This window comes from Podarcis filfolensis (genome assembly GCF_964270895.1).
Source record: "Podarcis filfolensis genome assembly, chromosome: 2".
Lineage (NCBI taxonomy): Eukaryota > Metazoa > Chordata > Lepidosauria > Squamata > Lacertidae > Podarcis > Podarcis filfolensis.
Genome location: NC_139605.1, coordinates 109,615,476 through 109,636,550, shown reverse-complemented (window position 1 = coordinate 109,636,550; position 21,075 = coordinate 109,615,476).

Here is a 21,075-nt window from a genome sequence, read left to right as displayed (position 1 = left end):
ACCTCCCCATTGACTTTAGGGTCCTCTTAGATCATCACAGGAGAGATTAGACCTGTTTGCTAACCTATCATGCCTGGTGCTGAACAGCCCAAGCTGAGGATCGCAATGAGAAAGCAGAATTATCGAAATCCCTTCCCTCTAATAAATGGTATTGGCATTTCAATTCCATGCCGGCATTGATCACGCACGCCAGAAGAGACCTCGCGCATCTTTGCAAGCCTCTCTTTCTTCCCTGCTCTGCCTTCTTTACAAATTGCAGGCCTCCCTCAAGTTTTTTAAACAAAGACTAGTATCTCCTGAAAGGTCTTCACATCAGCGTAATCTCTATCATGCCTCAATTGCGACGTTGCCAGGGAGAAAGAGAGCAGGATCGCTCTTTGCCGCTGTGAACAGGAGACAAAACAATTTCTCACTCATCGTTTCTCTCCACCCCCCACCTCAGTTGTATTTCCCCCCTTCCAAAACCTGCTTTTACATTCAGATGGGTGGCTTTGAATATAATGCTTGCTCATATTTACTTGACTACTGAGGTAATTGTGGTTGGCCTTCAAGAGAAAAACATTGGGCCGCTACAGCCAAGGATGTCTTTGCACCATACATTAAAGTGCATCTTTCCATAGTTGTCAACCGTCCCTTATTTGGCGGGAAACTCCCTTATCCCAGCGCCGTGTCCCGCTGCTGTCCCTTATTGATGATGTCCCTTAAATTTCCCAGGTTTCAAAGGAAGCAGCTCCTCTCCCTCCCTCCCTGCCAGCCAGGGAGGAGGGAGGCTCCAACTGTGTTGCTTGGCTGCGTTGCTCACCCAATAAGGAGTCTAAGAACGACTGGGGGGTGGAGCTTGCATGCCTTGTGATGATCAAATCGGCCGTGTTACCTGGGGACTCGCCTTTGCTCAGCGCTTCCCAGCGGAGAGATGACGGTGGTTTTTTCTTGCTGCATCCCCTTTGCCGGGTTGCTGCGCTGTGGGAACCACCGCTTGAAGCTTCGTTTGGCTGCTGGCTGGGCTTTCTGCCTTTGGCTCAGAGGGGCTCAGAAGTTGAACATACCTGTGCTTGGAAAATCCCTTATTTTGGCTGCTGATCCCTTATTTTTGAGGCTGCTGGTCCCTTATTTTCAAATCTATAAGTTGACAGCTATGCATCTCCTCCCCCCCCAAAAAAAAACCCCTGGCCTCGGAACTGTAGTTTAAGGGTGCTGTGAAACCCTTCTGCACGTGTGATGAAGTACAGTTCCCAGAATTCTTGGATGGGTGTGTGTGTTTTAAATCATAGAATCATAGAATCATAGAATCATAGAGTTGGAAGAGACCACAAGGGCCATCGAGTCCAACCCCCTGCCAAGCAGGAAACACCATCTGAGCACTCCTGACATATGGTTGTCAAGCCTCTGCTTAAAGACCTCCAAAGAAGGAGACTCCACCACACTCCTTGGCAGCAAATTCCACTGTCGAACAGCTCTTACTGTCAGGAAGTTCTTCCTAATGTTTAGGTGGAATCTTCTTTCTTGTAGTTTGGATCCATTGCTCCGTGTCCGCTTCTCTGGAGCAGCAGAAAACAACCTTTCTCCCTCCTCTATGTGACATCCTTTTATATATTTGAACATGGCTATCATATCACCCCTTAACCTCCTCTTCTCCAGGCTAAACATGCCCAGCTCCCTTAGCCGTTCCTCATAAGGCATCGTTTCCAGGCCTTTGACCATTTTGGTTGCCCTCCTCTGGACACGTTCCAGTTTGTCAGTGTCCTTCTTGAACTGTGGTGCCCAGAACTGGACACAGTACTCCAGGTGAGGTCTGACCAGAGCAGAATACAGTGGCACTATTACTTCCCTTGATCTAGATGCTATACTCCTATTGATGCAGCCCAGAATTGCATTGGCTTTTTTAGCTGCCGCGTCACACTGTTGGCTCATGTCAAGTTTGTGGTCAACCAAGACTCCTAGATCCTATGTATAGTGTACATAGCTTCTTGAATGGATTCTAAACGAAACGTGAGTCGTTCTTTTTCTTTGCCTCAGCTTAGGGATGGGGAATCAGTGGCCATGAGGCAGAATGTGGCAGCCACCTCAGGCGGCACGTACTGAGGGGTGAAGAATGTTGTTTGCACCACATGGCCTGGTCTGTTCCCCTGAAGCTGGCCTGCTGCCCTCAGACACAGCAAAGGACACTGTCCCATTGTTGCCAGCACCAAAGTCAGATTCAAGGGCCCATCTGGTTAGTTCTCATACGTGGAATAGGAACTCAGGAAACTGCCTTACACTGGGTCAGACAACTGGCCTATCCAGCTGGAATACTGTGTCCAATTCTTAAGAAGGGTGTTGACAAACTGGAAAGTGTCAGAGGAGGCCAACCAAGATGATCAAGGGTCTGGAAACCAAGCCTTATGAGGAACAGTTGAAGGAAGAAGAAGAAGAAGAAGAAGAAGAAGAAGAAGAAGAAGAAGAAGAAGAAGAAGAGTAGTAGTAGTAGTAGTAGTAGTAGTTTGGATTTGATATCCTGCTTTATCACTACCCCAAGGAGTCTCAAAGTGGCTAATATTCTCCTTTCCCTTCCTCCCCCACAACAAACACTCTGTGAGGTGAGTGGGGCTGAGAGACTTCAAAGAAGTGTGACTAGCCCAAGGTCACCCAGCAGCTGCATGTGGAGCGGGGAATCGAACCTGGTTCACCAGATTACGAGTCCATCTTAACCACTACACCACACTGGAGCTGGGTATGTTTGGCCTGGAAAAGAGGAGACCGAGAAGAGACATGATAGCCATCTTCCAATATCTCAAGAGCTGTCATGTGGAAGAGGGAACAAGTTTGTTTTCTCCAGCTCTGGAGGGCAGGACTTGAACCAATGGCTTCAAGTTCAAGAAAAGAGATTCCTACTAAATAACAGGAAGGACTTTCTGACAGTAAGAGCTGTTTGAGAGTGGAATGATCTCCGTCTGGAGGTAGTGGACTCTTCTTCCTTGGAGGCTTTTAAGCAGAGATTGGATGGCCATTTGATGCTTTAGCTGAGATTCCTGCATTGCAGGGGGTAGGACTGGATAACCCTTGGGGTCCCTTCCAAGTCTATGGTTCTATGATTCTCCGTCAGTATTGTCTATACCACTGGTCTTCAGCTGGTGAGATGGGACCTGCTAGTAGGCCGCAGCCTGATCTAAGGTGGGTTGCAATAGGAACACTAACACCATGCAAATATATAGGGGGAAATTAAGAAATGGTCCCCAAATGCATGTTTAGGTTAAAAGTAGGTCCTGGGTTCAAAAAGGTTGAAGATGTCAGGAGCTCGTCCTACACTTGAGTAGGACCCTGGCAGAGACATATGCCCGACTGGCATGTTCTCTCCCTCCTGGTCGATCGTTCTGGAGCTTCAAAAGCTTTCTTCAGCCCGAACATCACAGCGACCGATGCCAACAGACATCGGCACACTTAGGGATCCGAAGAGTCTTCGCAGTTCGTGTTACAGAGCTCAGCAACTCAGCATTTTGGCTAATCTACTTTATTTACATATAAACACACACGGAGCACTGCAACATGGCTCCCTCTCTTTCTAGCATCAGACAGCAAAGAGAAAAAGAACAAAGGGCAATAGTCCCACTTCACAGAACACAGTAACACAAACATCCTATCTCCATCACTTCCCATTCTGTGGAGTCAAAACATATACCATCATGTGATAGACAACAATCCCATGACTGCAATCATGGAACAGGAATTCTAACAGAAGATGCCTGGTCTACACTGACTAGCAATGGCTGTCCAGGGCTTCAGGCAGAAAATCTTCCCAGTCCTCCCTGGAGATGCCAGGACAGGCATTCCAACTCTATGGGGCTGAGGCCTCTACAGCCTCACAATATCTGCTGGATGGGGTTCAGCACCCCCCCCCCAGTCTTGAGGGGGCAGGATGTCGCCTCGGGCCAACCAGCATGGTTTGGTGCGCAAATGTCAATTCAAGAGATCTGGTCAGTCTCTCTTGATGTGACAGCCATAGTGCGCCCGTGCAATGCCATTTCCCCTGAGGAACTATTTGGTTCAAAGGGATGGTGATGGCTCCAAAGAGTGACTCCCAAACTTTGGTGCTTTGCAGAGCGAGACGGTGAGAAAGACAGGTCCTTATCGCAAACATCCGATGAGCTACATTTTGAGAGAAGGGAAAGCAAAGCAAAACAAAACAAAACAAGGAGTGCAGAAAACGAGAGACGGGTCTATTAGGCATGTATTTCCAAGTCACTTGAGGTGAGCAACTGCAGTAAGAAGTGGAGAAAATGCAGTGTGAACATGGTCAAGTGTGTACACTTCATCCTTCTTTCGGCTGTGGGTTTTGGCTGGTGCACTTTTGTCTTGTTGGTTTTTGGTGTAGCTGCTACACCCTTTTTGCATAACGGATGCAGGAATTTATGGAAAAGAGAAAGCACTGCCTCCCCCTTGCTTTGTTGTTTAGTCGTTTAGTCGTGTCCGACTCTTCGTGACCCCATGGACCAGAACACACCAGGCACTCCTGTCTTCCACTGCCTCCCGCAGTTTGGTCACACTCATGCTGGTAGCTTCGAGAACACTGTCCAACCATCTCGTCCTCTGTCGTCCCCTTCTCCTTGTGCCCTCCATCTTTCCCAACATCAGGGTCTCTAAATCTGATAGTTCTTTTGCTTCTCTGGAAGGAAAATACTACTATTAAAATGCTCCTCCTCCTCCACAGTCCAACCTTATAAGCAGAACTGTGACTACAGCTGCTTTTCATAATGTCGGTCCAATCATAAAAAGCTTGATTAGCATTAGAGGAATTGTGTCCTCTTCTGCCAGGCACAACATAGGGCTCATTCAGACTTCCAACCGTTTCCCCCAGGAAACCCTGATCTTCATTGGAACAAATGTCAATTGTGTTTTCACAGACTGATGTTTGCTCCGATTGAGCACTAAAGAGTGGGTTTTCCCAGGGGAAGTGTTGAGACAGACAGAAAGCTGTTCAGACCTGTGCCCAGAAACCACTGAGACCCATGCCTTCTGGGCATGGAACAAGTGGAAGTGTGGAGGAGCCCACAGGGCGAGCACATTCAGACATGGGGAATGTTGTGGTTCCCCCCCCCCTGATTGAAATGCTAGCACTTCTGCCCTGTTTTCTAAAGTACTTTTCACGCTACCGCTTGCTTTATGGAAACTGATGCAGTACTTCTTGCACTATGGAACTGTGGCTTTTTGACTGATATACTGGCATGCCAATGGCATAGCGTGGGTTGCCGGTGCCCAGGGCGTGGCAAGTGTTGCTCCCCCTTGGTGGACTGAGTACCTGGGGTACAGGTATGGGGGCAGGACAGAGCCTGCGCGGGGGGGGGAGTCCTCCTAGTGGTGCAGCAATAAAACTGCTAGCATACATCTCAACTGTCCCGTTTCGAGAGGGACACCCTGGAATTACAGAAACCCTCCCTGGCTTCTGATCGGATCCTAGGGTGTCCCGCGAAAACACGGCTCAAAAAGATGCCCATTTGGGGGAGGAGGTTGTGCTCTCACGAGAGTCACCTGTCTCCCATAAGAGTGCAGCCCCCAAAGAAGCGCAGCCTGATTTTCCTCTGTGGGAGGGCATGTGCTAGCACAATTGGAAAGCTAAGCAGGGTCTGGTCTGGTTTCAAATTGGATGGGGGACAATGTGTTGAGATTCCTGCATCTCAGGGGGTTGGATTAGATGACTCAGGGTCCTTTCCAACTCTAGGAGCCTGTGAGTTCCCTGCATGGGGCTTGTGTTGCAAGGCTCACCCACAGACTGACTTTAATTAATATATAGACCTGTCTTCTCTCTTGCGCCTGCCATGACCCCTGCGTTTTGAGCCGTCTCTCAGCCTAAACAGCGGCGACACGAGCAGTTCTCATTTCAGTAACTTCTCCCGCCATTCTCCCCTCCTGGCCTTCTCCTCTCATCGCAGCGTGCTAGCCTGGTTGCATTTATACATTTTAATTATTGCCATTCTTTCAAAGGCATAATTACTGTGGAAATCATTGTTCAGCACTAAAGCGAAACTGGGCTAAACGGCACATTACAAGGCCGTCGGTGTTAATTGCGGGGATTCATGACAAAGAAAGTAGCAATAACATCCCAGCTTATGGGGAGATAAGAAGGCCAGCAGTAGACCTTGTATTAAGGACGTGATATTCCGAAGGATGGCCTCCTAGGAGAATCAATGTGGCATGATTCTCTGCGAGAAAAGCTGGCCCCATTCAGCCTCCCGGCTCATTCTCACGGCAGGGGATCTGCGTTGATGATAATGCCCCTTGCAGATCATCGCCAAAGTACTTTATGAATATCTAATCTGGCCTTATGAAAGCAAGAGGGATAAAGCAGTTCTGCAGCTGCCCGCTTCTCTTTAAATTTACAGGGAAGTACCAAGATTGCCGAGGGACACGGGCAGCGCTGTGGGTTAAACAACAGAGCCTAGGACTTGCCAATCAGAAGGTCGGCGGTTCGAATCCCCACGACAGGGTGAGCTCCCGTTGCTCGGTCCCTGCTTCTGCCAACCTAGCAGTTCGAAAGCACGTCAAAGCGCAAGTAGATAAGTAGGTACCACTCTGGCGGGAAGGTAAACGGCGTTTCTGTGCGCTGCTCTGGTTCGCCAGAAGTGGCTTAGTCATGCTGGCCACATGACCCGGAAGCTGTACGCCGGCTCCCTTGGCCAATAAAGCGAGATGAGCGCCGCAACCCCAGAGTTGGCCAAGACTGGACCTAATGGTTGGCGTCCCTTTACCTTTACCTTTACCTTTACAGAGATTGCCAGCGTAAAGGAATAGGTGTGCCTCAGCAGTTCCTGAGGTTAGTTCTCTCTGGACGACCTGTTTGTAAAGAATTCACTCTGATTACCATGCACAAAATTGACACAGGGATTATGATTATTATGAGATTATGTCCGGTCATTGAGCTTTCGTTCCGATTCATTTACATAGCAGTTATATGGCAATGAACATTCATCCTGTTTGCTGGGTGGTTACGCATCTTCCAGTTAGTTCATTTGTTCCTTCCCCAATTTTAAAATGCATTTCCCTGTCAATTCCAAACTGCAAAAAGTCTGATTGTGGAGGCAGCTTTTTAATATATATATAGTGGAATCATTGTGGATGGCAGAGCACTTTGATTACGCAAACCTAAAGTTGTGGGAGAAATGTGGTCAGACCCACAGTGCGCTGCAGCCACCTGTATGAGATGTAAAACTTTCAGCCCAATGGCATGAGCAGGTTGTGTGTCTTTGAGTATATCTATTTCTTTTTGAGGGTCAAGCAATCTTGGGAAGAGCTAGGGAGAGTGGGAAAGAACTGTGGGATCTCTCTGTCTTCTCTGCAGTGGCTCTCCGTCTGTGGACTGCTCTCCCCAGAGAAGTTCGCCTAGTGCCTTCATTATACACCTTTAAGTGGCAGGCAAAAACGTTCCTTTTTAACCAGGCCTTCGGTTGATCTGTTTGACATCCTATACCAGGCATGTCCAAATTCCGTTCATCTCAGGGGCCTAATCCGGCCCACCGGTTAGTTTAATCTGGCCCCTGTGGCAGTTTACTTCCTGGGGTAAAATCCTAAAAAACCTTCAACAACTTCAGCTCAACAACTTTGGTTGACCCTTTGGTCAGCCCTCACGGCCCTTCACTTCATCAAATCTGGCCCTCTTTGAAAAAAAGTTTGGACACCACTGTCCTGTTTCCTTTTAAAATGTGGTTCTTTTCTGGGTCTGTGTGTATGTTATTGGGTTGTTGTTTTTATTCTGATTATATATGTTGTGATCTTTTCTGTGAACCGCCCAGAGGCCTCCGGGTATAAGGCAGTAAAAAGGTAAAGGGACCCCTGACCATTAGTTCCATTCGCGGACGACTCTGGGGTTGCAGCGCTAATTTTGCACTGTAGGCTGAGGGAGCCAGCGTTTGTCCACATGCAGCATCCGAGTCATGTGACCAGCATGACTAAGCAGCTTCTGGCGAACCAGAGCAGCGCACGGAAACACCGTTTATCTTTCCGCCAGAGTGGTACCTATTTATCTACTTGCACTTTGATGTGCTTTCGAACTGCTAGGTTGGCAGGAGCAGGGACCGATCAACGGGAGCTCACCCCGTCACAGGGATTCAAACAGCCAACCTTCTGATCGGCAAGCCCTAAGCTCTGTGGTTTAACCCACAGTGCCACCTGTGTCCCATAGGGTGGTATGTAAACTCAATAAATAAATAAAATCTTTCCACTTTTTGTCAAAAAGGATAGTTCAGCGACATCTGGGTGGCCAAAGATTCATCCCTGATTTGGAACATGTTCCCCTATTATCACAGAGCCGAACAACACACGACACAGGCACTGAATAATTGCTCTGGGACAACCTTACCTGCACATGCTGGGTGTAGCAATGGATCACATTGATCCGCAATCACATGGAGGCATTGGGAATCTACAGTTTGAAAGGGAACAGAACACCACAGAGCACTTGCTGTGGCTGTGCATTATATCAAGCAAGTTGGACAAGTACCCAGGCAAACAGAGTGTGGATGCCTGCCAGCTTTGCCTCTGCCCGATCCACTGCCCCCGCTGTGAACTCTTCTGTCTGCCTCATGGGCAACAAATTCCTCGCAGGGGATGGGCTGAATGGATGAGTGACAGGCAGTGATTTGCACCGATCTGAACTCCAGAAGCTACCGTTCCTCCCTGGGATGGGCTCTGGAGAACAAAGGCCAAGAATAGGAGGGAATGGATTGCGAGAGGTCGGGGAGGAATCCTGGATCAGAGCTCTGATGTGGAGGAAAGCCAGTCCCATTGTTTTCCCAGGAGGGCACATCTGTGCAGGATGTTAATCAAAGGTCAAATGTACATCCTCCTGGACCTAATTAACCTGCAACATCCTGGGAGACTTCCGGTGGAGCGCGAGCCCGACACAAGCGAGGGATTTCTCCGGGAGGGGAACCCTAGCTATTTCAGCCAAAAAGGGGGGTTTTTTGGGCGTAAAACCCCCCCGTCAAACCTCTGGAGGGTGTCCAGAGATCCAGGTTCCCGGCGGTGCCTGAAAGCTGCTCACCCGGCCGTCAGGTAGCCTTCGAAAAGGAGGTGAAGAGTACGGCGGTTTGAGACAGCTGGCTATCGGGAAGCCATTGCTGCGGCTGAATAGCGAAGCCCCGAGCTTGAAGGGAACAGCGCTCCGCTCTCAACTCAAAGAAATTCGGACTTACAACATATAAATTGGATTATCGGCTTGGAAATATAAGGGAAGTCTCGAATTAATAAGGGAAGATTCCGAGTTCAGCGTTCGTTTGGAATCAGTAAAGACGCAGGACGGTAAGCAGAGCCAGAAAGCGAAAGTGATCTGCCGCTAGTGGCTATTGTTTCCGTTTCTCCCTAACAACAAGAAACTGTTGCAAACAAAGTTAAAGAGTAACTTTGTATAAAGTTAAAGGGGGCAGAAGAGGACTGTGAGGTGAAGGTCCCAGATGTATCTGAAGCTTTGAGACTTTGAGCTAATTTTTCGTTTATATTTCGGTGAATAAACTGTTACGCTAAAGAAGATCTATCGACGCCATATTAACCAGCTACGCAGAGTATTTTTGTAGAGGAAAAAAAGCGATTAAAGTGTCTTTTTGGTGGATGTCCGGTTATATATATATATGGTTTTTTTTTTGCCTCCTTTGTTTAAGGACCTAAAACTGAGAAATTAAAAAGAAGATAAGGGATTTGAAGTATAATTTGGAAGTAAAATAGAAGAAGGTCTGACTCCCCTAGTGGATATTCTGTGACAGTACAATTTGTTTTTCTCTGGAAATTTTCCATTGTGGAGGCTATAGAGAAATAACTGCTTCCTGTGAGATCTCCCTCTCCTGGATATGTTCTGAATTCTCCTATTTGCAAGGGACGGTCGTTGGAACCCCCTATAGATAATTGGATTATAAAATTGGACTACAATCTGGGACTTTAATTTAAACTTTTGTATTATTTCCCGCATTATTTTTTGGAGTACAAGTGGGCCCTCAAGTTGGATTATAAAAAGATTCCCTCTTTGGTCTGCTAAGGATTAGCCCGAATGGGGGCAAGAAGATAAATTTATAGAATTGGTTATTTTCAACCTCATATTTGGTGGAAGCATCTCCAATTAGAAAGTTGACTCGACAGTCTCCTAATATCGCCTCAAAAACTTTGGATTAATATTTTGGACATTTTGTCATTTGGAAATTGCATTTTGGTGTTTTTATGTATTTTGTTAATTGGTTGTATAGATAATACTGGCTATTTTGAATTGAGATTGGAAAAGATGTCACATGTGTCAAAAAAAGGGGCGGAGGGGGGGACCCCAACAGATAGGAGAGCTTCAAAACAGGAATCAGAGTTTAGAACGGAAATATTGAAAATGTTTGCAGAAATAAAACAAAGTGAGAAGAATTTGGAGACAAAACTAGAACAGGTGGACAATAAAATTGGGAAAATGGACAAAAAAATTGATGAGACAGTTAATGAACTGAAAGGTCAGATCAAAGAGGTTTCGAAAAGAGTAGATGAGGGGTTAAAGAGGACAAAGCAAGAAATGAAAGATATGAAGCGGGAGGAGGAAAAGATGAAGAATGAGATGGTGGAGTTAAACAAAGCACAAGAGGAAATAAAGGATTCCATTGCTATGAATGAATTGAGACAGAGGGAGGTAAATTTGAGACTGAGGCAAGTTCCAGAGGCGCAGAACGAAAATATAAGGGAGAAATTAATAAAGGAAATTGCACAGTGGTTGGAATTATCAGAGGAAGAAGTTGCAAAAACAGTACAAAATGCATTCAGAATGAAAATAAGGACAACTAAAACAAAGAAATTCCCGGGAGATTGTCTGATTACTTTTAAGGACAGAGAGATGAGAAACTTGATTTTACAAAGAAATAGAGAGAAAAGGCTCTATATAGACGGGAACTACATAATCATCTTTAAAGATATACCAGTTAGACTGTTGAAACGAAGAGAAGCGTACAAATCACTCGTGCAAATCCTTAAGAAGAATAAGATCGACTTTAGATGGGAGTTCCCGGAAGGAGTTTCGTTCTTTTATAAAGGTATAAGAAGAAGACTGACAAGCCCTGAAGAAATAGGGAAATTCATGAGAAGATATAAAGAACTACATGTGGGAGAGGAAGAGGTCAAGGGAGCAGAAGGAGGAGCAAGACTGCTAGGAGAAGAAGAGGAACAGAATGGGGAAAAATCGGAAGAGGAAGAGGATGAAGAGGAAGAAGAAGAGGTAGACAGATTGTAAAAAAAATAATTTAAATTTATTTAATTTGAAGGAAGAATGGCGTTAAAATTTTGGAATTGGAACATTAATGGGATGAACGATAAGAAGAAACGCAATAAAATTGAACAATATCTAAAAAAGAAAAATTTGGACATTATATGTTTACAAGAAACCCACGTGGCAAAAAGACACAGGAAAATTTTGATTAACAAAAGATTAGGGAATGAATTCATCTCATCTGACAAAGACAAAAAAAGGGGAGTGGTCCTTTACATTAAAAATAAAATTGAATCTCACCAATTGTTTAAAGATGAAGAAGGGAGAATCATAGCTGTTCAAATCAATTGGCAAGGTGAAAAGCTGATAATTGTCGGGATCTACGCACCAAATGGAAACAAGACTGATTTTTACAGATCATTGGAAGAAAAACTATCTGAATATGTGGATCAAAAAATTATAATAATGGGAGACATGAATGGTGTAGTATCACTGGAAATGGATAGGCAAAGAGAAGTAAAGAACAATGAAGGGAAACTGCCTAAGACATTTTTCACAATGACAAAAAACTGTAATCTGATTGACATTTGGAGACTTAAACACCCATTGGAGAAACAATTTACATATCATTCAGAACCAAATCAGTCACTATCAAGAATTGATCAAATTTGGGTTTCGAACGATTTGACTCCAAGAACCCAAAAAATTGAAATTCAGGCCAAAGTTATTTCAGATCACAACCCAATAGAATTGGAGTTAAAAGGCTTTGAAGAAAGAACTTTTAGGTGGAGACTGAACGACAATCTATGGGACGATCAGAAGATGGTGGAAAAATCACAAAAGAAACTTTCGGAATACTTTATGGACAACATTGATAAAGGTACGAAAATGAGTACTGTATGGGACGCAAGAAAAGCAGTAATGAGAGGCTTTTTTATTCAGCAGAACTCATTGAGGAAAAATAATAAAGAAAAAAGGACAAAAGAGATTTTAAGACAGATTATGGAAAACGAGCAAAAACTGATTAAAAAACCCAACAATTTGAAAATAAAGCAGGAAATAAGGACTCTACAAACCCAATTTGCAATGATAATAAACAAAGAAGTGGAATGGAACATTAAAAGGTTAAGACAAAAAAACTTTGAGTTTGCAAACAAATCAGGAAAATGGCTTGCGTGGCAATTGAAAAAGAGAAAGGAGCAGAGTACAATCAACAAAATTAAGATAAATGGAGAAGAGACAACCGATCCGAAAGAAATAAGGAGAGGTTTCTTGGAATTCTACAAACAGTTATATAAAAATAAAGAAAGGAACAATAAGAAGAAAATAGAAAGATATCTAAAAGAGAAAATGGTGCGGAAGATCCCGACAGACCAAAAAGACCAGCTGAATGCCCCAATAGGAAAAGAAGAAGTAAAGGAAGTGATAAAGGAGTTGAAGAGAGGGAAAGCTCCGGGTCCGGATGGGTTCACATCGAGTTATTATAAAGAAATGAAAGATGTACTGGTGACCCCGTTGACTGAAGTTTTGAACAACATTTTGAAAGAAAGAGACATTCCAGAAACGTGGAAAGAAGCATTTATTACATTAATTCCAAAACAAGACTCGGACTTAACTCAAGTTAAGAACTATAGGCCTATCTCATTATTAAATACAGATTATAAGATCTTTGCAGGAATTCTTGCGAAGAGATTGAAAAAGATATTGATAAAACTTATACATAAAGATCAAGCAGGCTTCCTACCAGGCAGACAAATGAGAGATAATGTAAGAAACATTATTAATGTTATAGAGTATCTGTCTGATAGGAGCGATAAACAAGCAATTTTAATGTTTGTTGACGCAGAAAAGGCCTTCGACAACGTGATCTGGGAATTTATGTTGAAAAATCTAGAATATATGGAAGTGGGACAAGAGTTTTATAATGGTATAAGGGCAATATATACGGAGCAGAGAGCGAAATTGATTGTGAACAATGTTATTACAGAAGATATTCAAATATCTAAAGGAACAAGACAAGGTTGCCCACTATCACCATTGTTATTTATAACGGTTCTGGAAGTCTTTCTAAATGCAATTAGACAAAACAAGCAAATAAAAGGGGTAACAGTAGGTCTAAATGAGTATAAAGTTAAAGCCTTTGCCGATGATTTGGTACTGACTATGGAAGAACCATTAGAAAGTGTGAAGGAGGTGTTAGAAGAAATGGAACAATTTGGAAGGGTGGCAGGATTCAGACTGAATAAGAGAAAGACCAAAATTATTGTAAAAAATATGGAACAAAGTACGATTGATTTGTTGCAGCAACGAACTGAGATAGAGGCGGTGAAAAAGGTTAAATATTTGGGAATTTGGTTATCACCTAAGAATATTGATTTATATCAAAATAACTATATCCCGGTTTGGAAAGGAATTAAGAAGGATCTGGAGGTGTGGGCCAGAATGAAACTATCATTCTGGGGAAGAATATCTACGATAAAGATGACGGTGCTACCGAAAATGCTGTTTTTATTTCAGACTATACCCATATTAAAGGGTACTGGAACCTTCAGAGAATGGCAAAGAGTGATCTCAAGGTATATCTGGCAGGGGAAGAAGCCGAGAATAAAATTTAAGTTATTGACGGATGTAAAAGAAAGAGGAGGCTTCGCCCTGCCAGATATGAGACTGTACTATGAAGCAGCATGTATATGCTGGATAAAGGAATGGATAAAGTTAGAAAACAATGAGTTATTAGATCTTGAGGGTTTCGATAACAGATTTGGGTGGCATGCGTACCTATGGTGTGATAAAAAAAGGGTCCACAAAGGATTTGGAAACCATATCTTCAGAGGTCCATTAATAGAGGTATGGGAAAGATATAAAAATATATTAGAACCAAAAGTGCCACATTGGTTATCTCCGCTAGAGGTATTGAGTGTTAAAAAGATTAACACGAGAGAAAAATGGGGTACATATGGCGAATTGGTAATCAGTGAAGGCGGAAAATGGAGGTTGAAGCCATATGAACAAATTAAAGAGCATATGAATGATTGGCTGCATTATTTTCAAGTAAATGAAACATTCAAAAAAGATTTGAAGGATAAAGGATATGTTGAAAAAGAATCAATTTTCCAAAAAGACATAATAAATAATGAGTATAAAATTCTGTCAAAAATGTATAAGATACTGTTGGAATGGTATACTAAGGACGAGGAGGTTAAATCGGTAATGATACAGTGGGCAAGGGACGTGGGGCACAACATTCAATTCGAAGAATGGGAAAAACTGTGGAAAGAGAACATAAGATTCACGGCTTGTACGTTACTGAAAGAGAATGTGATGAAAATGTTTTATAGATGGTATATGACACCTGTAAAATTAGCAAAGATGTATAAGGTTGATAACAAATGTTGGAAATGCAAAGAAAAAGAAGGGACGTTTTTCCACCAATGGTGGGAATGTAAGAAGGTGAGAAGCTTTTGGGAAATGATATATAATGAGTTGAAAAAAATGTTAAGATACACTTTTGTGAAAAAACCCGAAGCTTTTCTTCTAGGGATAGTAGGAAAGGACATAAGAAGGAAGGACTGTAAGCTTTTCCAATATGCAGTAACGGCAGCCAGAATTGTGTTGGCCCAGAAGTGGAAACAAGAAGAGATACCGACAGTAGAAGAATGGAGACTAAAATTGACAGACTATGCAGAACTGGATAAGCTAACTGGGAAAATCAGATATAGTAAAGATCAAAAGTTTATTGAGGACTGGGAAAAATTTGTGGACTATCTGAAAAATATATGTGGTATCAACACAACGCTAGCAGGATTTCAAGAGGCACTGTAAAAAAACAAATAAGTATTGTTTATTAGAAATATTAGGAATAAGGAGGAATATTGGCAATACGAAAAAAGGGAATGTGTATGAAAGGTATAAATATGGATGATTGTCAGAGACGCTGAAGGAAGTCCAAAACAGTTATGATTTGTTATATTCGGGATGAAATGTATAATTTGATGAAAACTAATAAAATTTATTAAAAAAAAAAAAAATAACCTGCAACATCCTATCCCTTTAACCGGCATTACAACTTTCCTTTGTGTGCCTGTTTTCCAGTGAAGGAGCTATAAAGGTAAAGGGACCCCTGACCAGTAGGTCCAGTCGTGACCAACTCTGGGGTTGCGGAGCTCATCTTGCTTTATTGGCCGAGAGAGCCGGTGTACAGCTTCCGGGTCATGTGGCCAGCAGGACTAAGCCACTTCTGGCGAACCAGTGCAGCGCACGGAAACGCCGTTTATCTTCCCGCTGGAGCGGTACCTATTTATCTACTTGCACTTTGACGTGCTTTCGAACTGCTAGGTTGGCAGGAGCAGGGACCGAGCAACGGGAGCTCACCCCGTCGCGGGGATTCGAACCACTGACCTTCTGATCGGCAAGTCCTGGCTCTGTGGTTTAACCCACAGCGCCACCCGCATCCTGAAGGGGCTATAGGGTTAGGAAATAGCCTGGTCCAAGGATGGTCAGTGACACTGGTCTAATCTTCTGCATCATTTGCCATGGCATCAGGGGCTTCTGCTTATAGATGATACCCAGCTCAACATCTCTTTTAAATCAGAACCAGTGAAGGCGGTGAAGGTCCTGTGTGAGTGTCTGGAGGCAGTTGGAGGATGGATGGCGGCTAACAGATTGAGGTTGAATCCTGACAAGACAGAAGTACTGTTTTTGGGGGACAGGAGGCGGGCAGGTGTGGTGGACTCCTTGGTCCTGAATGGGGTAACTGTGCACCTGAAGGACCAGGTGCGTAGCCTGGGAGTCATTTTGGATTCACAGCTGTCCATAGAGGTCAATTCTGTGTCCAGGGCAGCTGTTTACCAGCTCCATCTGGTACGCAGACCGAGACCCTACCTGCCCGCAGACTGTCTCGCCAGAGTGGTGCATGCTCTAGTTATCTCTCCCTTGGATTACTGCATTGCGCTCTATGTGGGGCTACCTTTGAAGGTGACCCAGAAACTACGACTAATCCAGAATGCAGCAGCTAGACTGGTGACTGGGAGTGGCCGCCGAGACCATATAACAGCAGTCTTGAAAGACCTACATTGGCTCCCAGTACATTTCTGAGCACAATTCAAAGTGTTGGTGCTGCTGACCTTTAAAACCCTAAATGGCCTCAGCCCTGTATACCTGAAGGAGCGTCTCCACCCCCACCGTTCAGCCTGGAAACTGAGGTCCAGCTCCAAGGGCCTTCTGGCGGTTCCCTCACTGCGAGAAGTGAAAAGTTACAGGGAACCAGGCAGAGGGCCTTCTTGGCAGTTGCACCTACCCTGTGGAACACCCTCCCATCATATGTTAAGGAAATATACAACTATCTGACTTTTAGAAGACATTTGAAAGCAGCCCTGTATTGGGAAGTTTTTAATGTTTGATCTTTTATCGTGTTTTTAGTATTCTGTTGGGAGCTGACCAGAGTGGCTGATGGATGGGGTATAAATAATAAAGAAGTATTATTATTATTATTATTATTATTATTATTATTATTACTACTACTACTACTACTATTATTATTCCTATTACTGTTATTATTATGCTTCTACTCAGCCCCAGATTATAATGTTGAAATTGGAGTACCATCCTCTTTGTGTCTCGGCTCCAGATGGGCAGGTCTCAAATAATAGCCCCTCCCCTCTTCACAAAACCTAAGAAGGGACAAGGTCCCACCAGGTACAGGTTTCCATGCAACCTTGAGCTACTTTAAAGGGGTTCATGTTTGCGCTGAAAGCTATGATACACCAACCTCACTTTGTCACACATTTCTGCTGGGGCTTTCACCAGTGAATCCACTGCACTGGGTAGCTACCCTCCTCTCTCATCTCCAAAGCTAGAGAAGGACACTTTGCCTGAAACCTCTCTTGGGAGCAATTGCAGCAGGAGCCATGCCTGCAAGAGACCAAGCTCTAAGCTTTCTTAATAAAAAAATAGTAAGCATCTAGTCCTGATAGAAGGAAAGGTATAAAGCTCGTGTGCTCAAGACATCAATTCTATAAAATATATTTTGCTGCACTGTTCGAAATATGAGCAAGCCAGGGCTGGACTGATATTACCCTTGCTGGTACCTTTCCCGGGAAAATCAGAGGCTCACTATGTCAGGTTCCTATTGGAAGACCGGACAAACACTAGAACATAGCAGTGGCAAAGTTTCTATTGGTGGTTGCAAGAACCAATGATCCCTATTTTTAAGTCTGAACAAAATGCTTGTTTAACCTGGAGTTAGGCTGTCTGAATTGTGCATTGCTTTGTAACAATTTGTTGGGTCTCTGGACCGTAATAAAGATTGATTGATTTATATAAAGCAAAATGTGCAGACACCCTTCTAAATTATTTCTGTAAAATAAGCCAACCATTTTGTTTATTAGGGTTGCCGAAATGTTTTTCGGTTGTGTTTTGCTGAGCGTTGCAAAACTGCATGTGCTCAAAGTATTATTATTATTATTTTGTAGTGCATGAAAGTTAAATTGGTTGGTCTTCAAAACACCTCAGTATATATTTTCTGGTCTCTTATATCATGCATTTCTTTTTTGGAGAAGGGGGTTCCTATTTTGGGAACTGCACTAGGCAGGCACACCAACTCTAGGGGCCTGGGGTGTCTTCAGCCCCCTCAATATTTGTCGGAAGGGGACCGTGCCCCTTCCATGTTGAGGGGGCCTTGTTATGTACTGAAGTTCTCACCCTGGGCCAGCAGGGGGATACTGTAGATAGTTTTCACCCAGGTCCACATATGCAAATAATGAATTGAAAGTGACGTTCAGTGATTGGATAGTTACACAAAGTGGTTACTGTTGCGTTGTAGTGGAGCTCTGTATAAGCAGGCTGGCTGAACCCTTCAGTTCAGTTCTGGCTTGTGAATAAACAAGAGCTGTTTGAAGAATTGCTGTGTCGTCTGATATGTTCACCCACAACTTAACAGTTTATACTGCATCCCATTGGCCAGATTGCTCCCAGCTACGAGGGACCTACCAATTGGGTGTTGTGGCTGACCAATCATACCCACCCACAACACAGGGTGTCGGTTTTCCAGGTCTCACCACAATACGTGCCCTCTTTAAGGGAGGACCCGATTTGCCAGTTTCTTGATGGTCTTTATGCAGGTCCGGCCAGTTTTGTGTTAGGCTCCTTGATCTCTAGTAACTCTGATGTGTATTTGGACTTCAATATGCAGGCTAATGGGACACGGGTGGCGCTGTGGGTTAAACCACAGAGCCTAGGACTTGCCGATCAGAAGGTCGGAGGTTCGAATCCCCATGTCAAAGTGCAAGTAGATAAATAGGTACCGCTCCAGCGGGAAGGTAAACAGCGTTTCCGGGCACTGCTCTGGTTCACCAGAAGTGGCTTAGTCATGCTGGCCACATGACCCGGAAGCTGTATGCCGGCTCCCTCAGCCAATAAAGCAAGATCAGCGCCGCAACCCCAGAGTCAGTCATGATTGGACCTAATGGTCAGGGGTCCCTTTACCTTTACCTTTTAAGTGAGAGATAACTAGAGCATGCGAGACAGTCTGTGGGCCTCAGCCTGCGTACCAGATGGAGCTGGTACAGTTCAGTTCTGGCTTGTGAATAAACAAGAGATATTTGAAGAACAGCTGTGTCGGCTGATATGCTCACCCACAATTTAACAGGCCTGACATGCACGGCGCACGCGTGACGTCACACGAATTGGGCATCACAGCTTCAGTGGCCGGCTCCTCCAGAACGATCGGCCTCCTCCAGATGTCACAACATTGTGTGACATCACACGCCCACAACATGTGCCCCAATCTTGGGAGTAATCTGGGTGTCTCTGGCCCCAGGGCCTCCAACCACCTGGAACTGGCTTTGCTCCAACTTGGCTGTGCTATTGCCCCCAGGCTCAAGTGGAAACAAACGGCTCTGGTGCACAGAAGAGAAATGCGATAACTTCCCTTTGGGGAGACGCTTTGTTCAGTCCATCGTGGCTGTTTACAAAGTGGATATACTTGCACAGAATGAAAAGGGCAGGCTGCTATGCTGTAGATACAAATAAGCAGATGATGATGGATATACCCAACAGCAGACTGCTATGGGTTGGTTCATGGATGCATACACTGGGACTGTGTTCAGTTGATAAATCAATTTATGCACTTTTGATTTACTAAAGAAGTCCCCAGTTAATCAGGCAGCACATTTTTTTTAATTTTTAAAAATGTAATTATCTTAATACTCCAAAATTGCGGGTAGATACTTCAGAAAGTTCTTTAATTTCTGAATCTTATTTTTCTATCTTTTTCTTTTAACCTCTTTTCTTTCTTTTTCTTTCTTTCTTTCTTTCTTTCTTTCTTTCTTTCTTTCTCTCTCTCTCTCTTTCTCTTTCTCTATTTCTTTTTTATTGTACAGTGGAACCTCGGTTTTCGAGTGTCTCGGAAGCTGAACATTTCGGTTTTCAAACGCCGAAAACCCAGAAGTAATTGCTTCCGTTTTCGAACGCACCTCAGAAGTCGAACGGCTTCTGCTGAGGTTTTTTCAATTTTCTCCATTGAAATGGCATGTATTCTCGCACAGATTTATATTATTTCATATTATTTTTATATGGTCCAATAAGATATCTAAAACATAGGCAATATAAGCAGTATAATGAGAATGATTGGAAGTTTTACATTTTAACTTGTTATCTAATTATAATATATTGTATTTTCCTTTTTCTCTTTTTCTCTTTACTTTTACTGCTTTTGCTTTGTATGACTTGTTATCTATGTATATATGTTTGTGTGGGAAAGTAATAAAGATTAATAAAAGAAAGAAAGAAAGAAATCGCAGACCACCCTTTGCACCTCGGTTTTTGAACATTTTGGAAGTTGTTGTAAACAAAATAAAGTCGAACGGTCTTCCGGAATGGATAACGTTCAAAAACCGAGGTTCCACTGTATCTAGATAACTGTCCTGGTTTGGGGGGGAAAGGGGGGTATCAAGGTTTGTATTTTTCTCTATAAACCTGAATAATTTTTTTTTTAAAGAAACCTGTGGGTAAATACAACCGTCTTCAAAGAAGCACCCCCCTTCTCTCACACAATTATTCTGAAAAAGAAACACACACACATTTTTAGATAATAAGCAGCTTTAGCAATTGCTGTTTACATTTGCCTCATAGCGAGGGTGGAGGAAGGTAAATGCCTTCTCTCGCCAGGGCTGCTTCTCTGATCAAAATCAACAGCCCCACTGCAAACACACACACACACACACACACACACACACACACACACACACACGGGGAGATCTTCTGCCATCAATCTTCTCCCAGCTCATCAGCAGCACATACAGCGAGGAGCACTGGACTGTGCTGTGCATTTGCCAATAGGTGGCGCCATACTTCTTCCCATTGTGAAGAATCCTGTGGTTACCTAAAAGGAAACAGGACCAATAGCCCTTATGGGTGGGATGGGAGCGAATGTCCTTAAAACGTTTCAGATCCCTGGGCGTTCTCCCAACTACTCCCTAAAGGTAAAGGGACCCCTGACCATTAGGTCCAGTTGTGACCGACTCTGGGGTTGCGGCGCTCATCTCGCTTTACTGGCCGAAGGAGCCGGCGTACGGCTTCCGGGTCATGTGGCCAGCAGGACTAAGCCGCTTCTGGCAAACCAGAGCAGCACACAGAAACGCCGTTTACCTTCCCGCCGGAGCAGTACCTATTTATCTACTTGCACTTTGACGTGCTTTCGAACTGCTAGGTTGGCAGGAGCAGGGACCGAGCAACTGGAGCTCACCCAGTCGCGGGGATTTGAACCGCCAACCTTCTGATCGGCAAGGTCATGGTCAGGGGTCTCTTTACCTTTACCTTTTACACCATTGTTCAGGGTTCTCCTCCCTCCTGTGTGTGGGGAGTGGGGACTCTGTTGCAACAGTACTTTT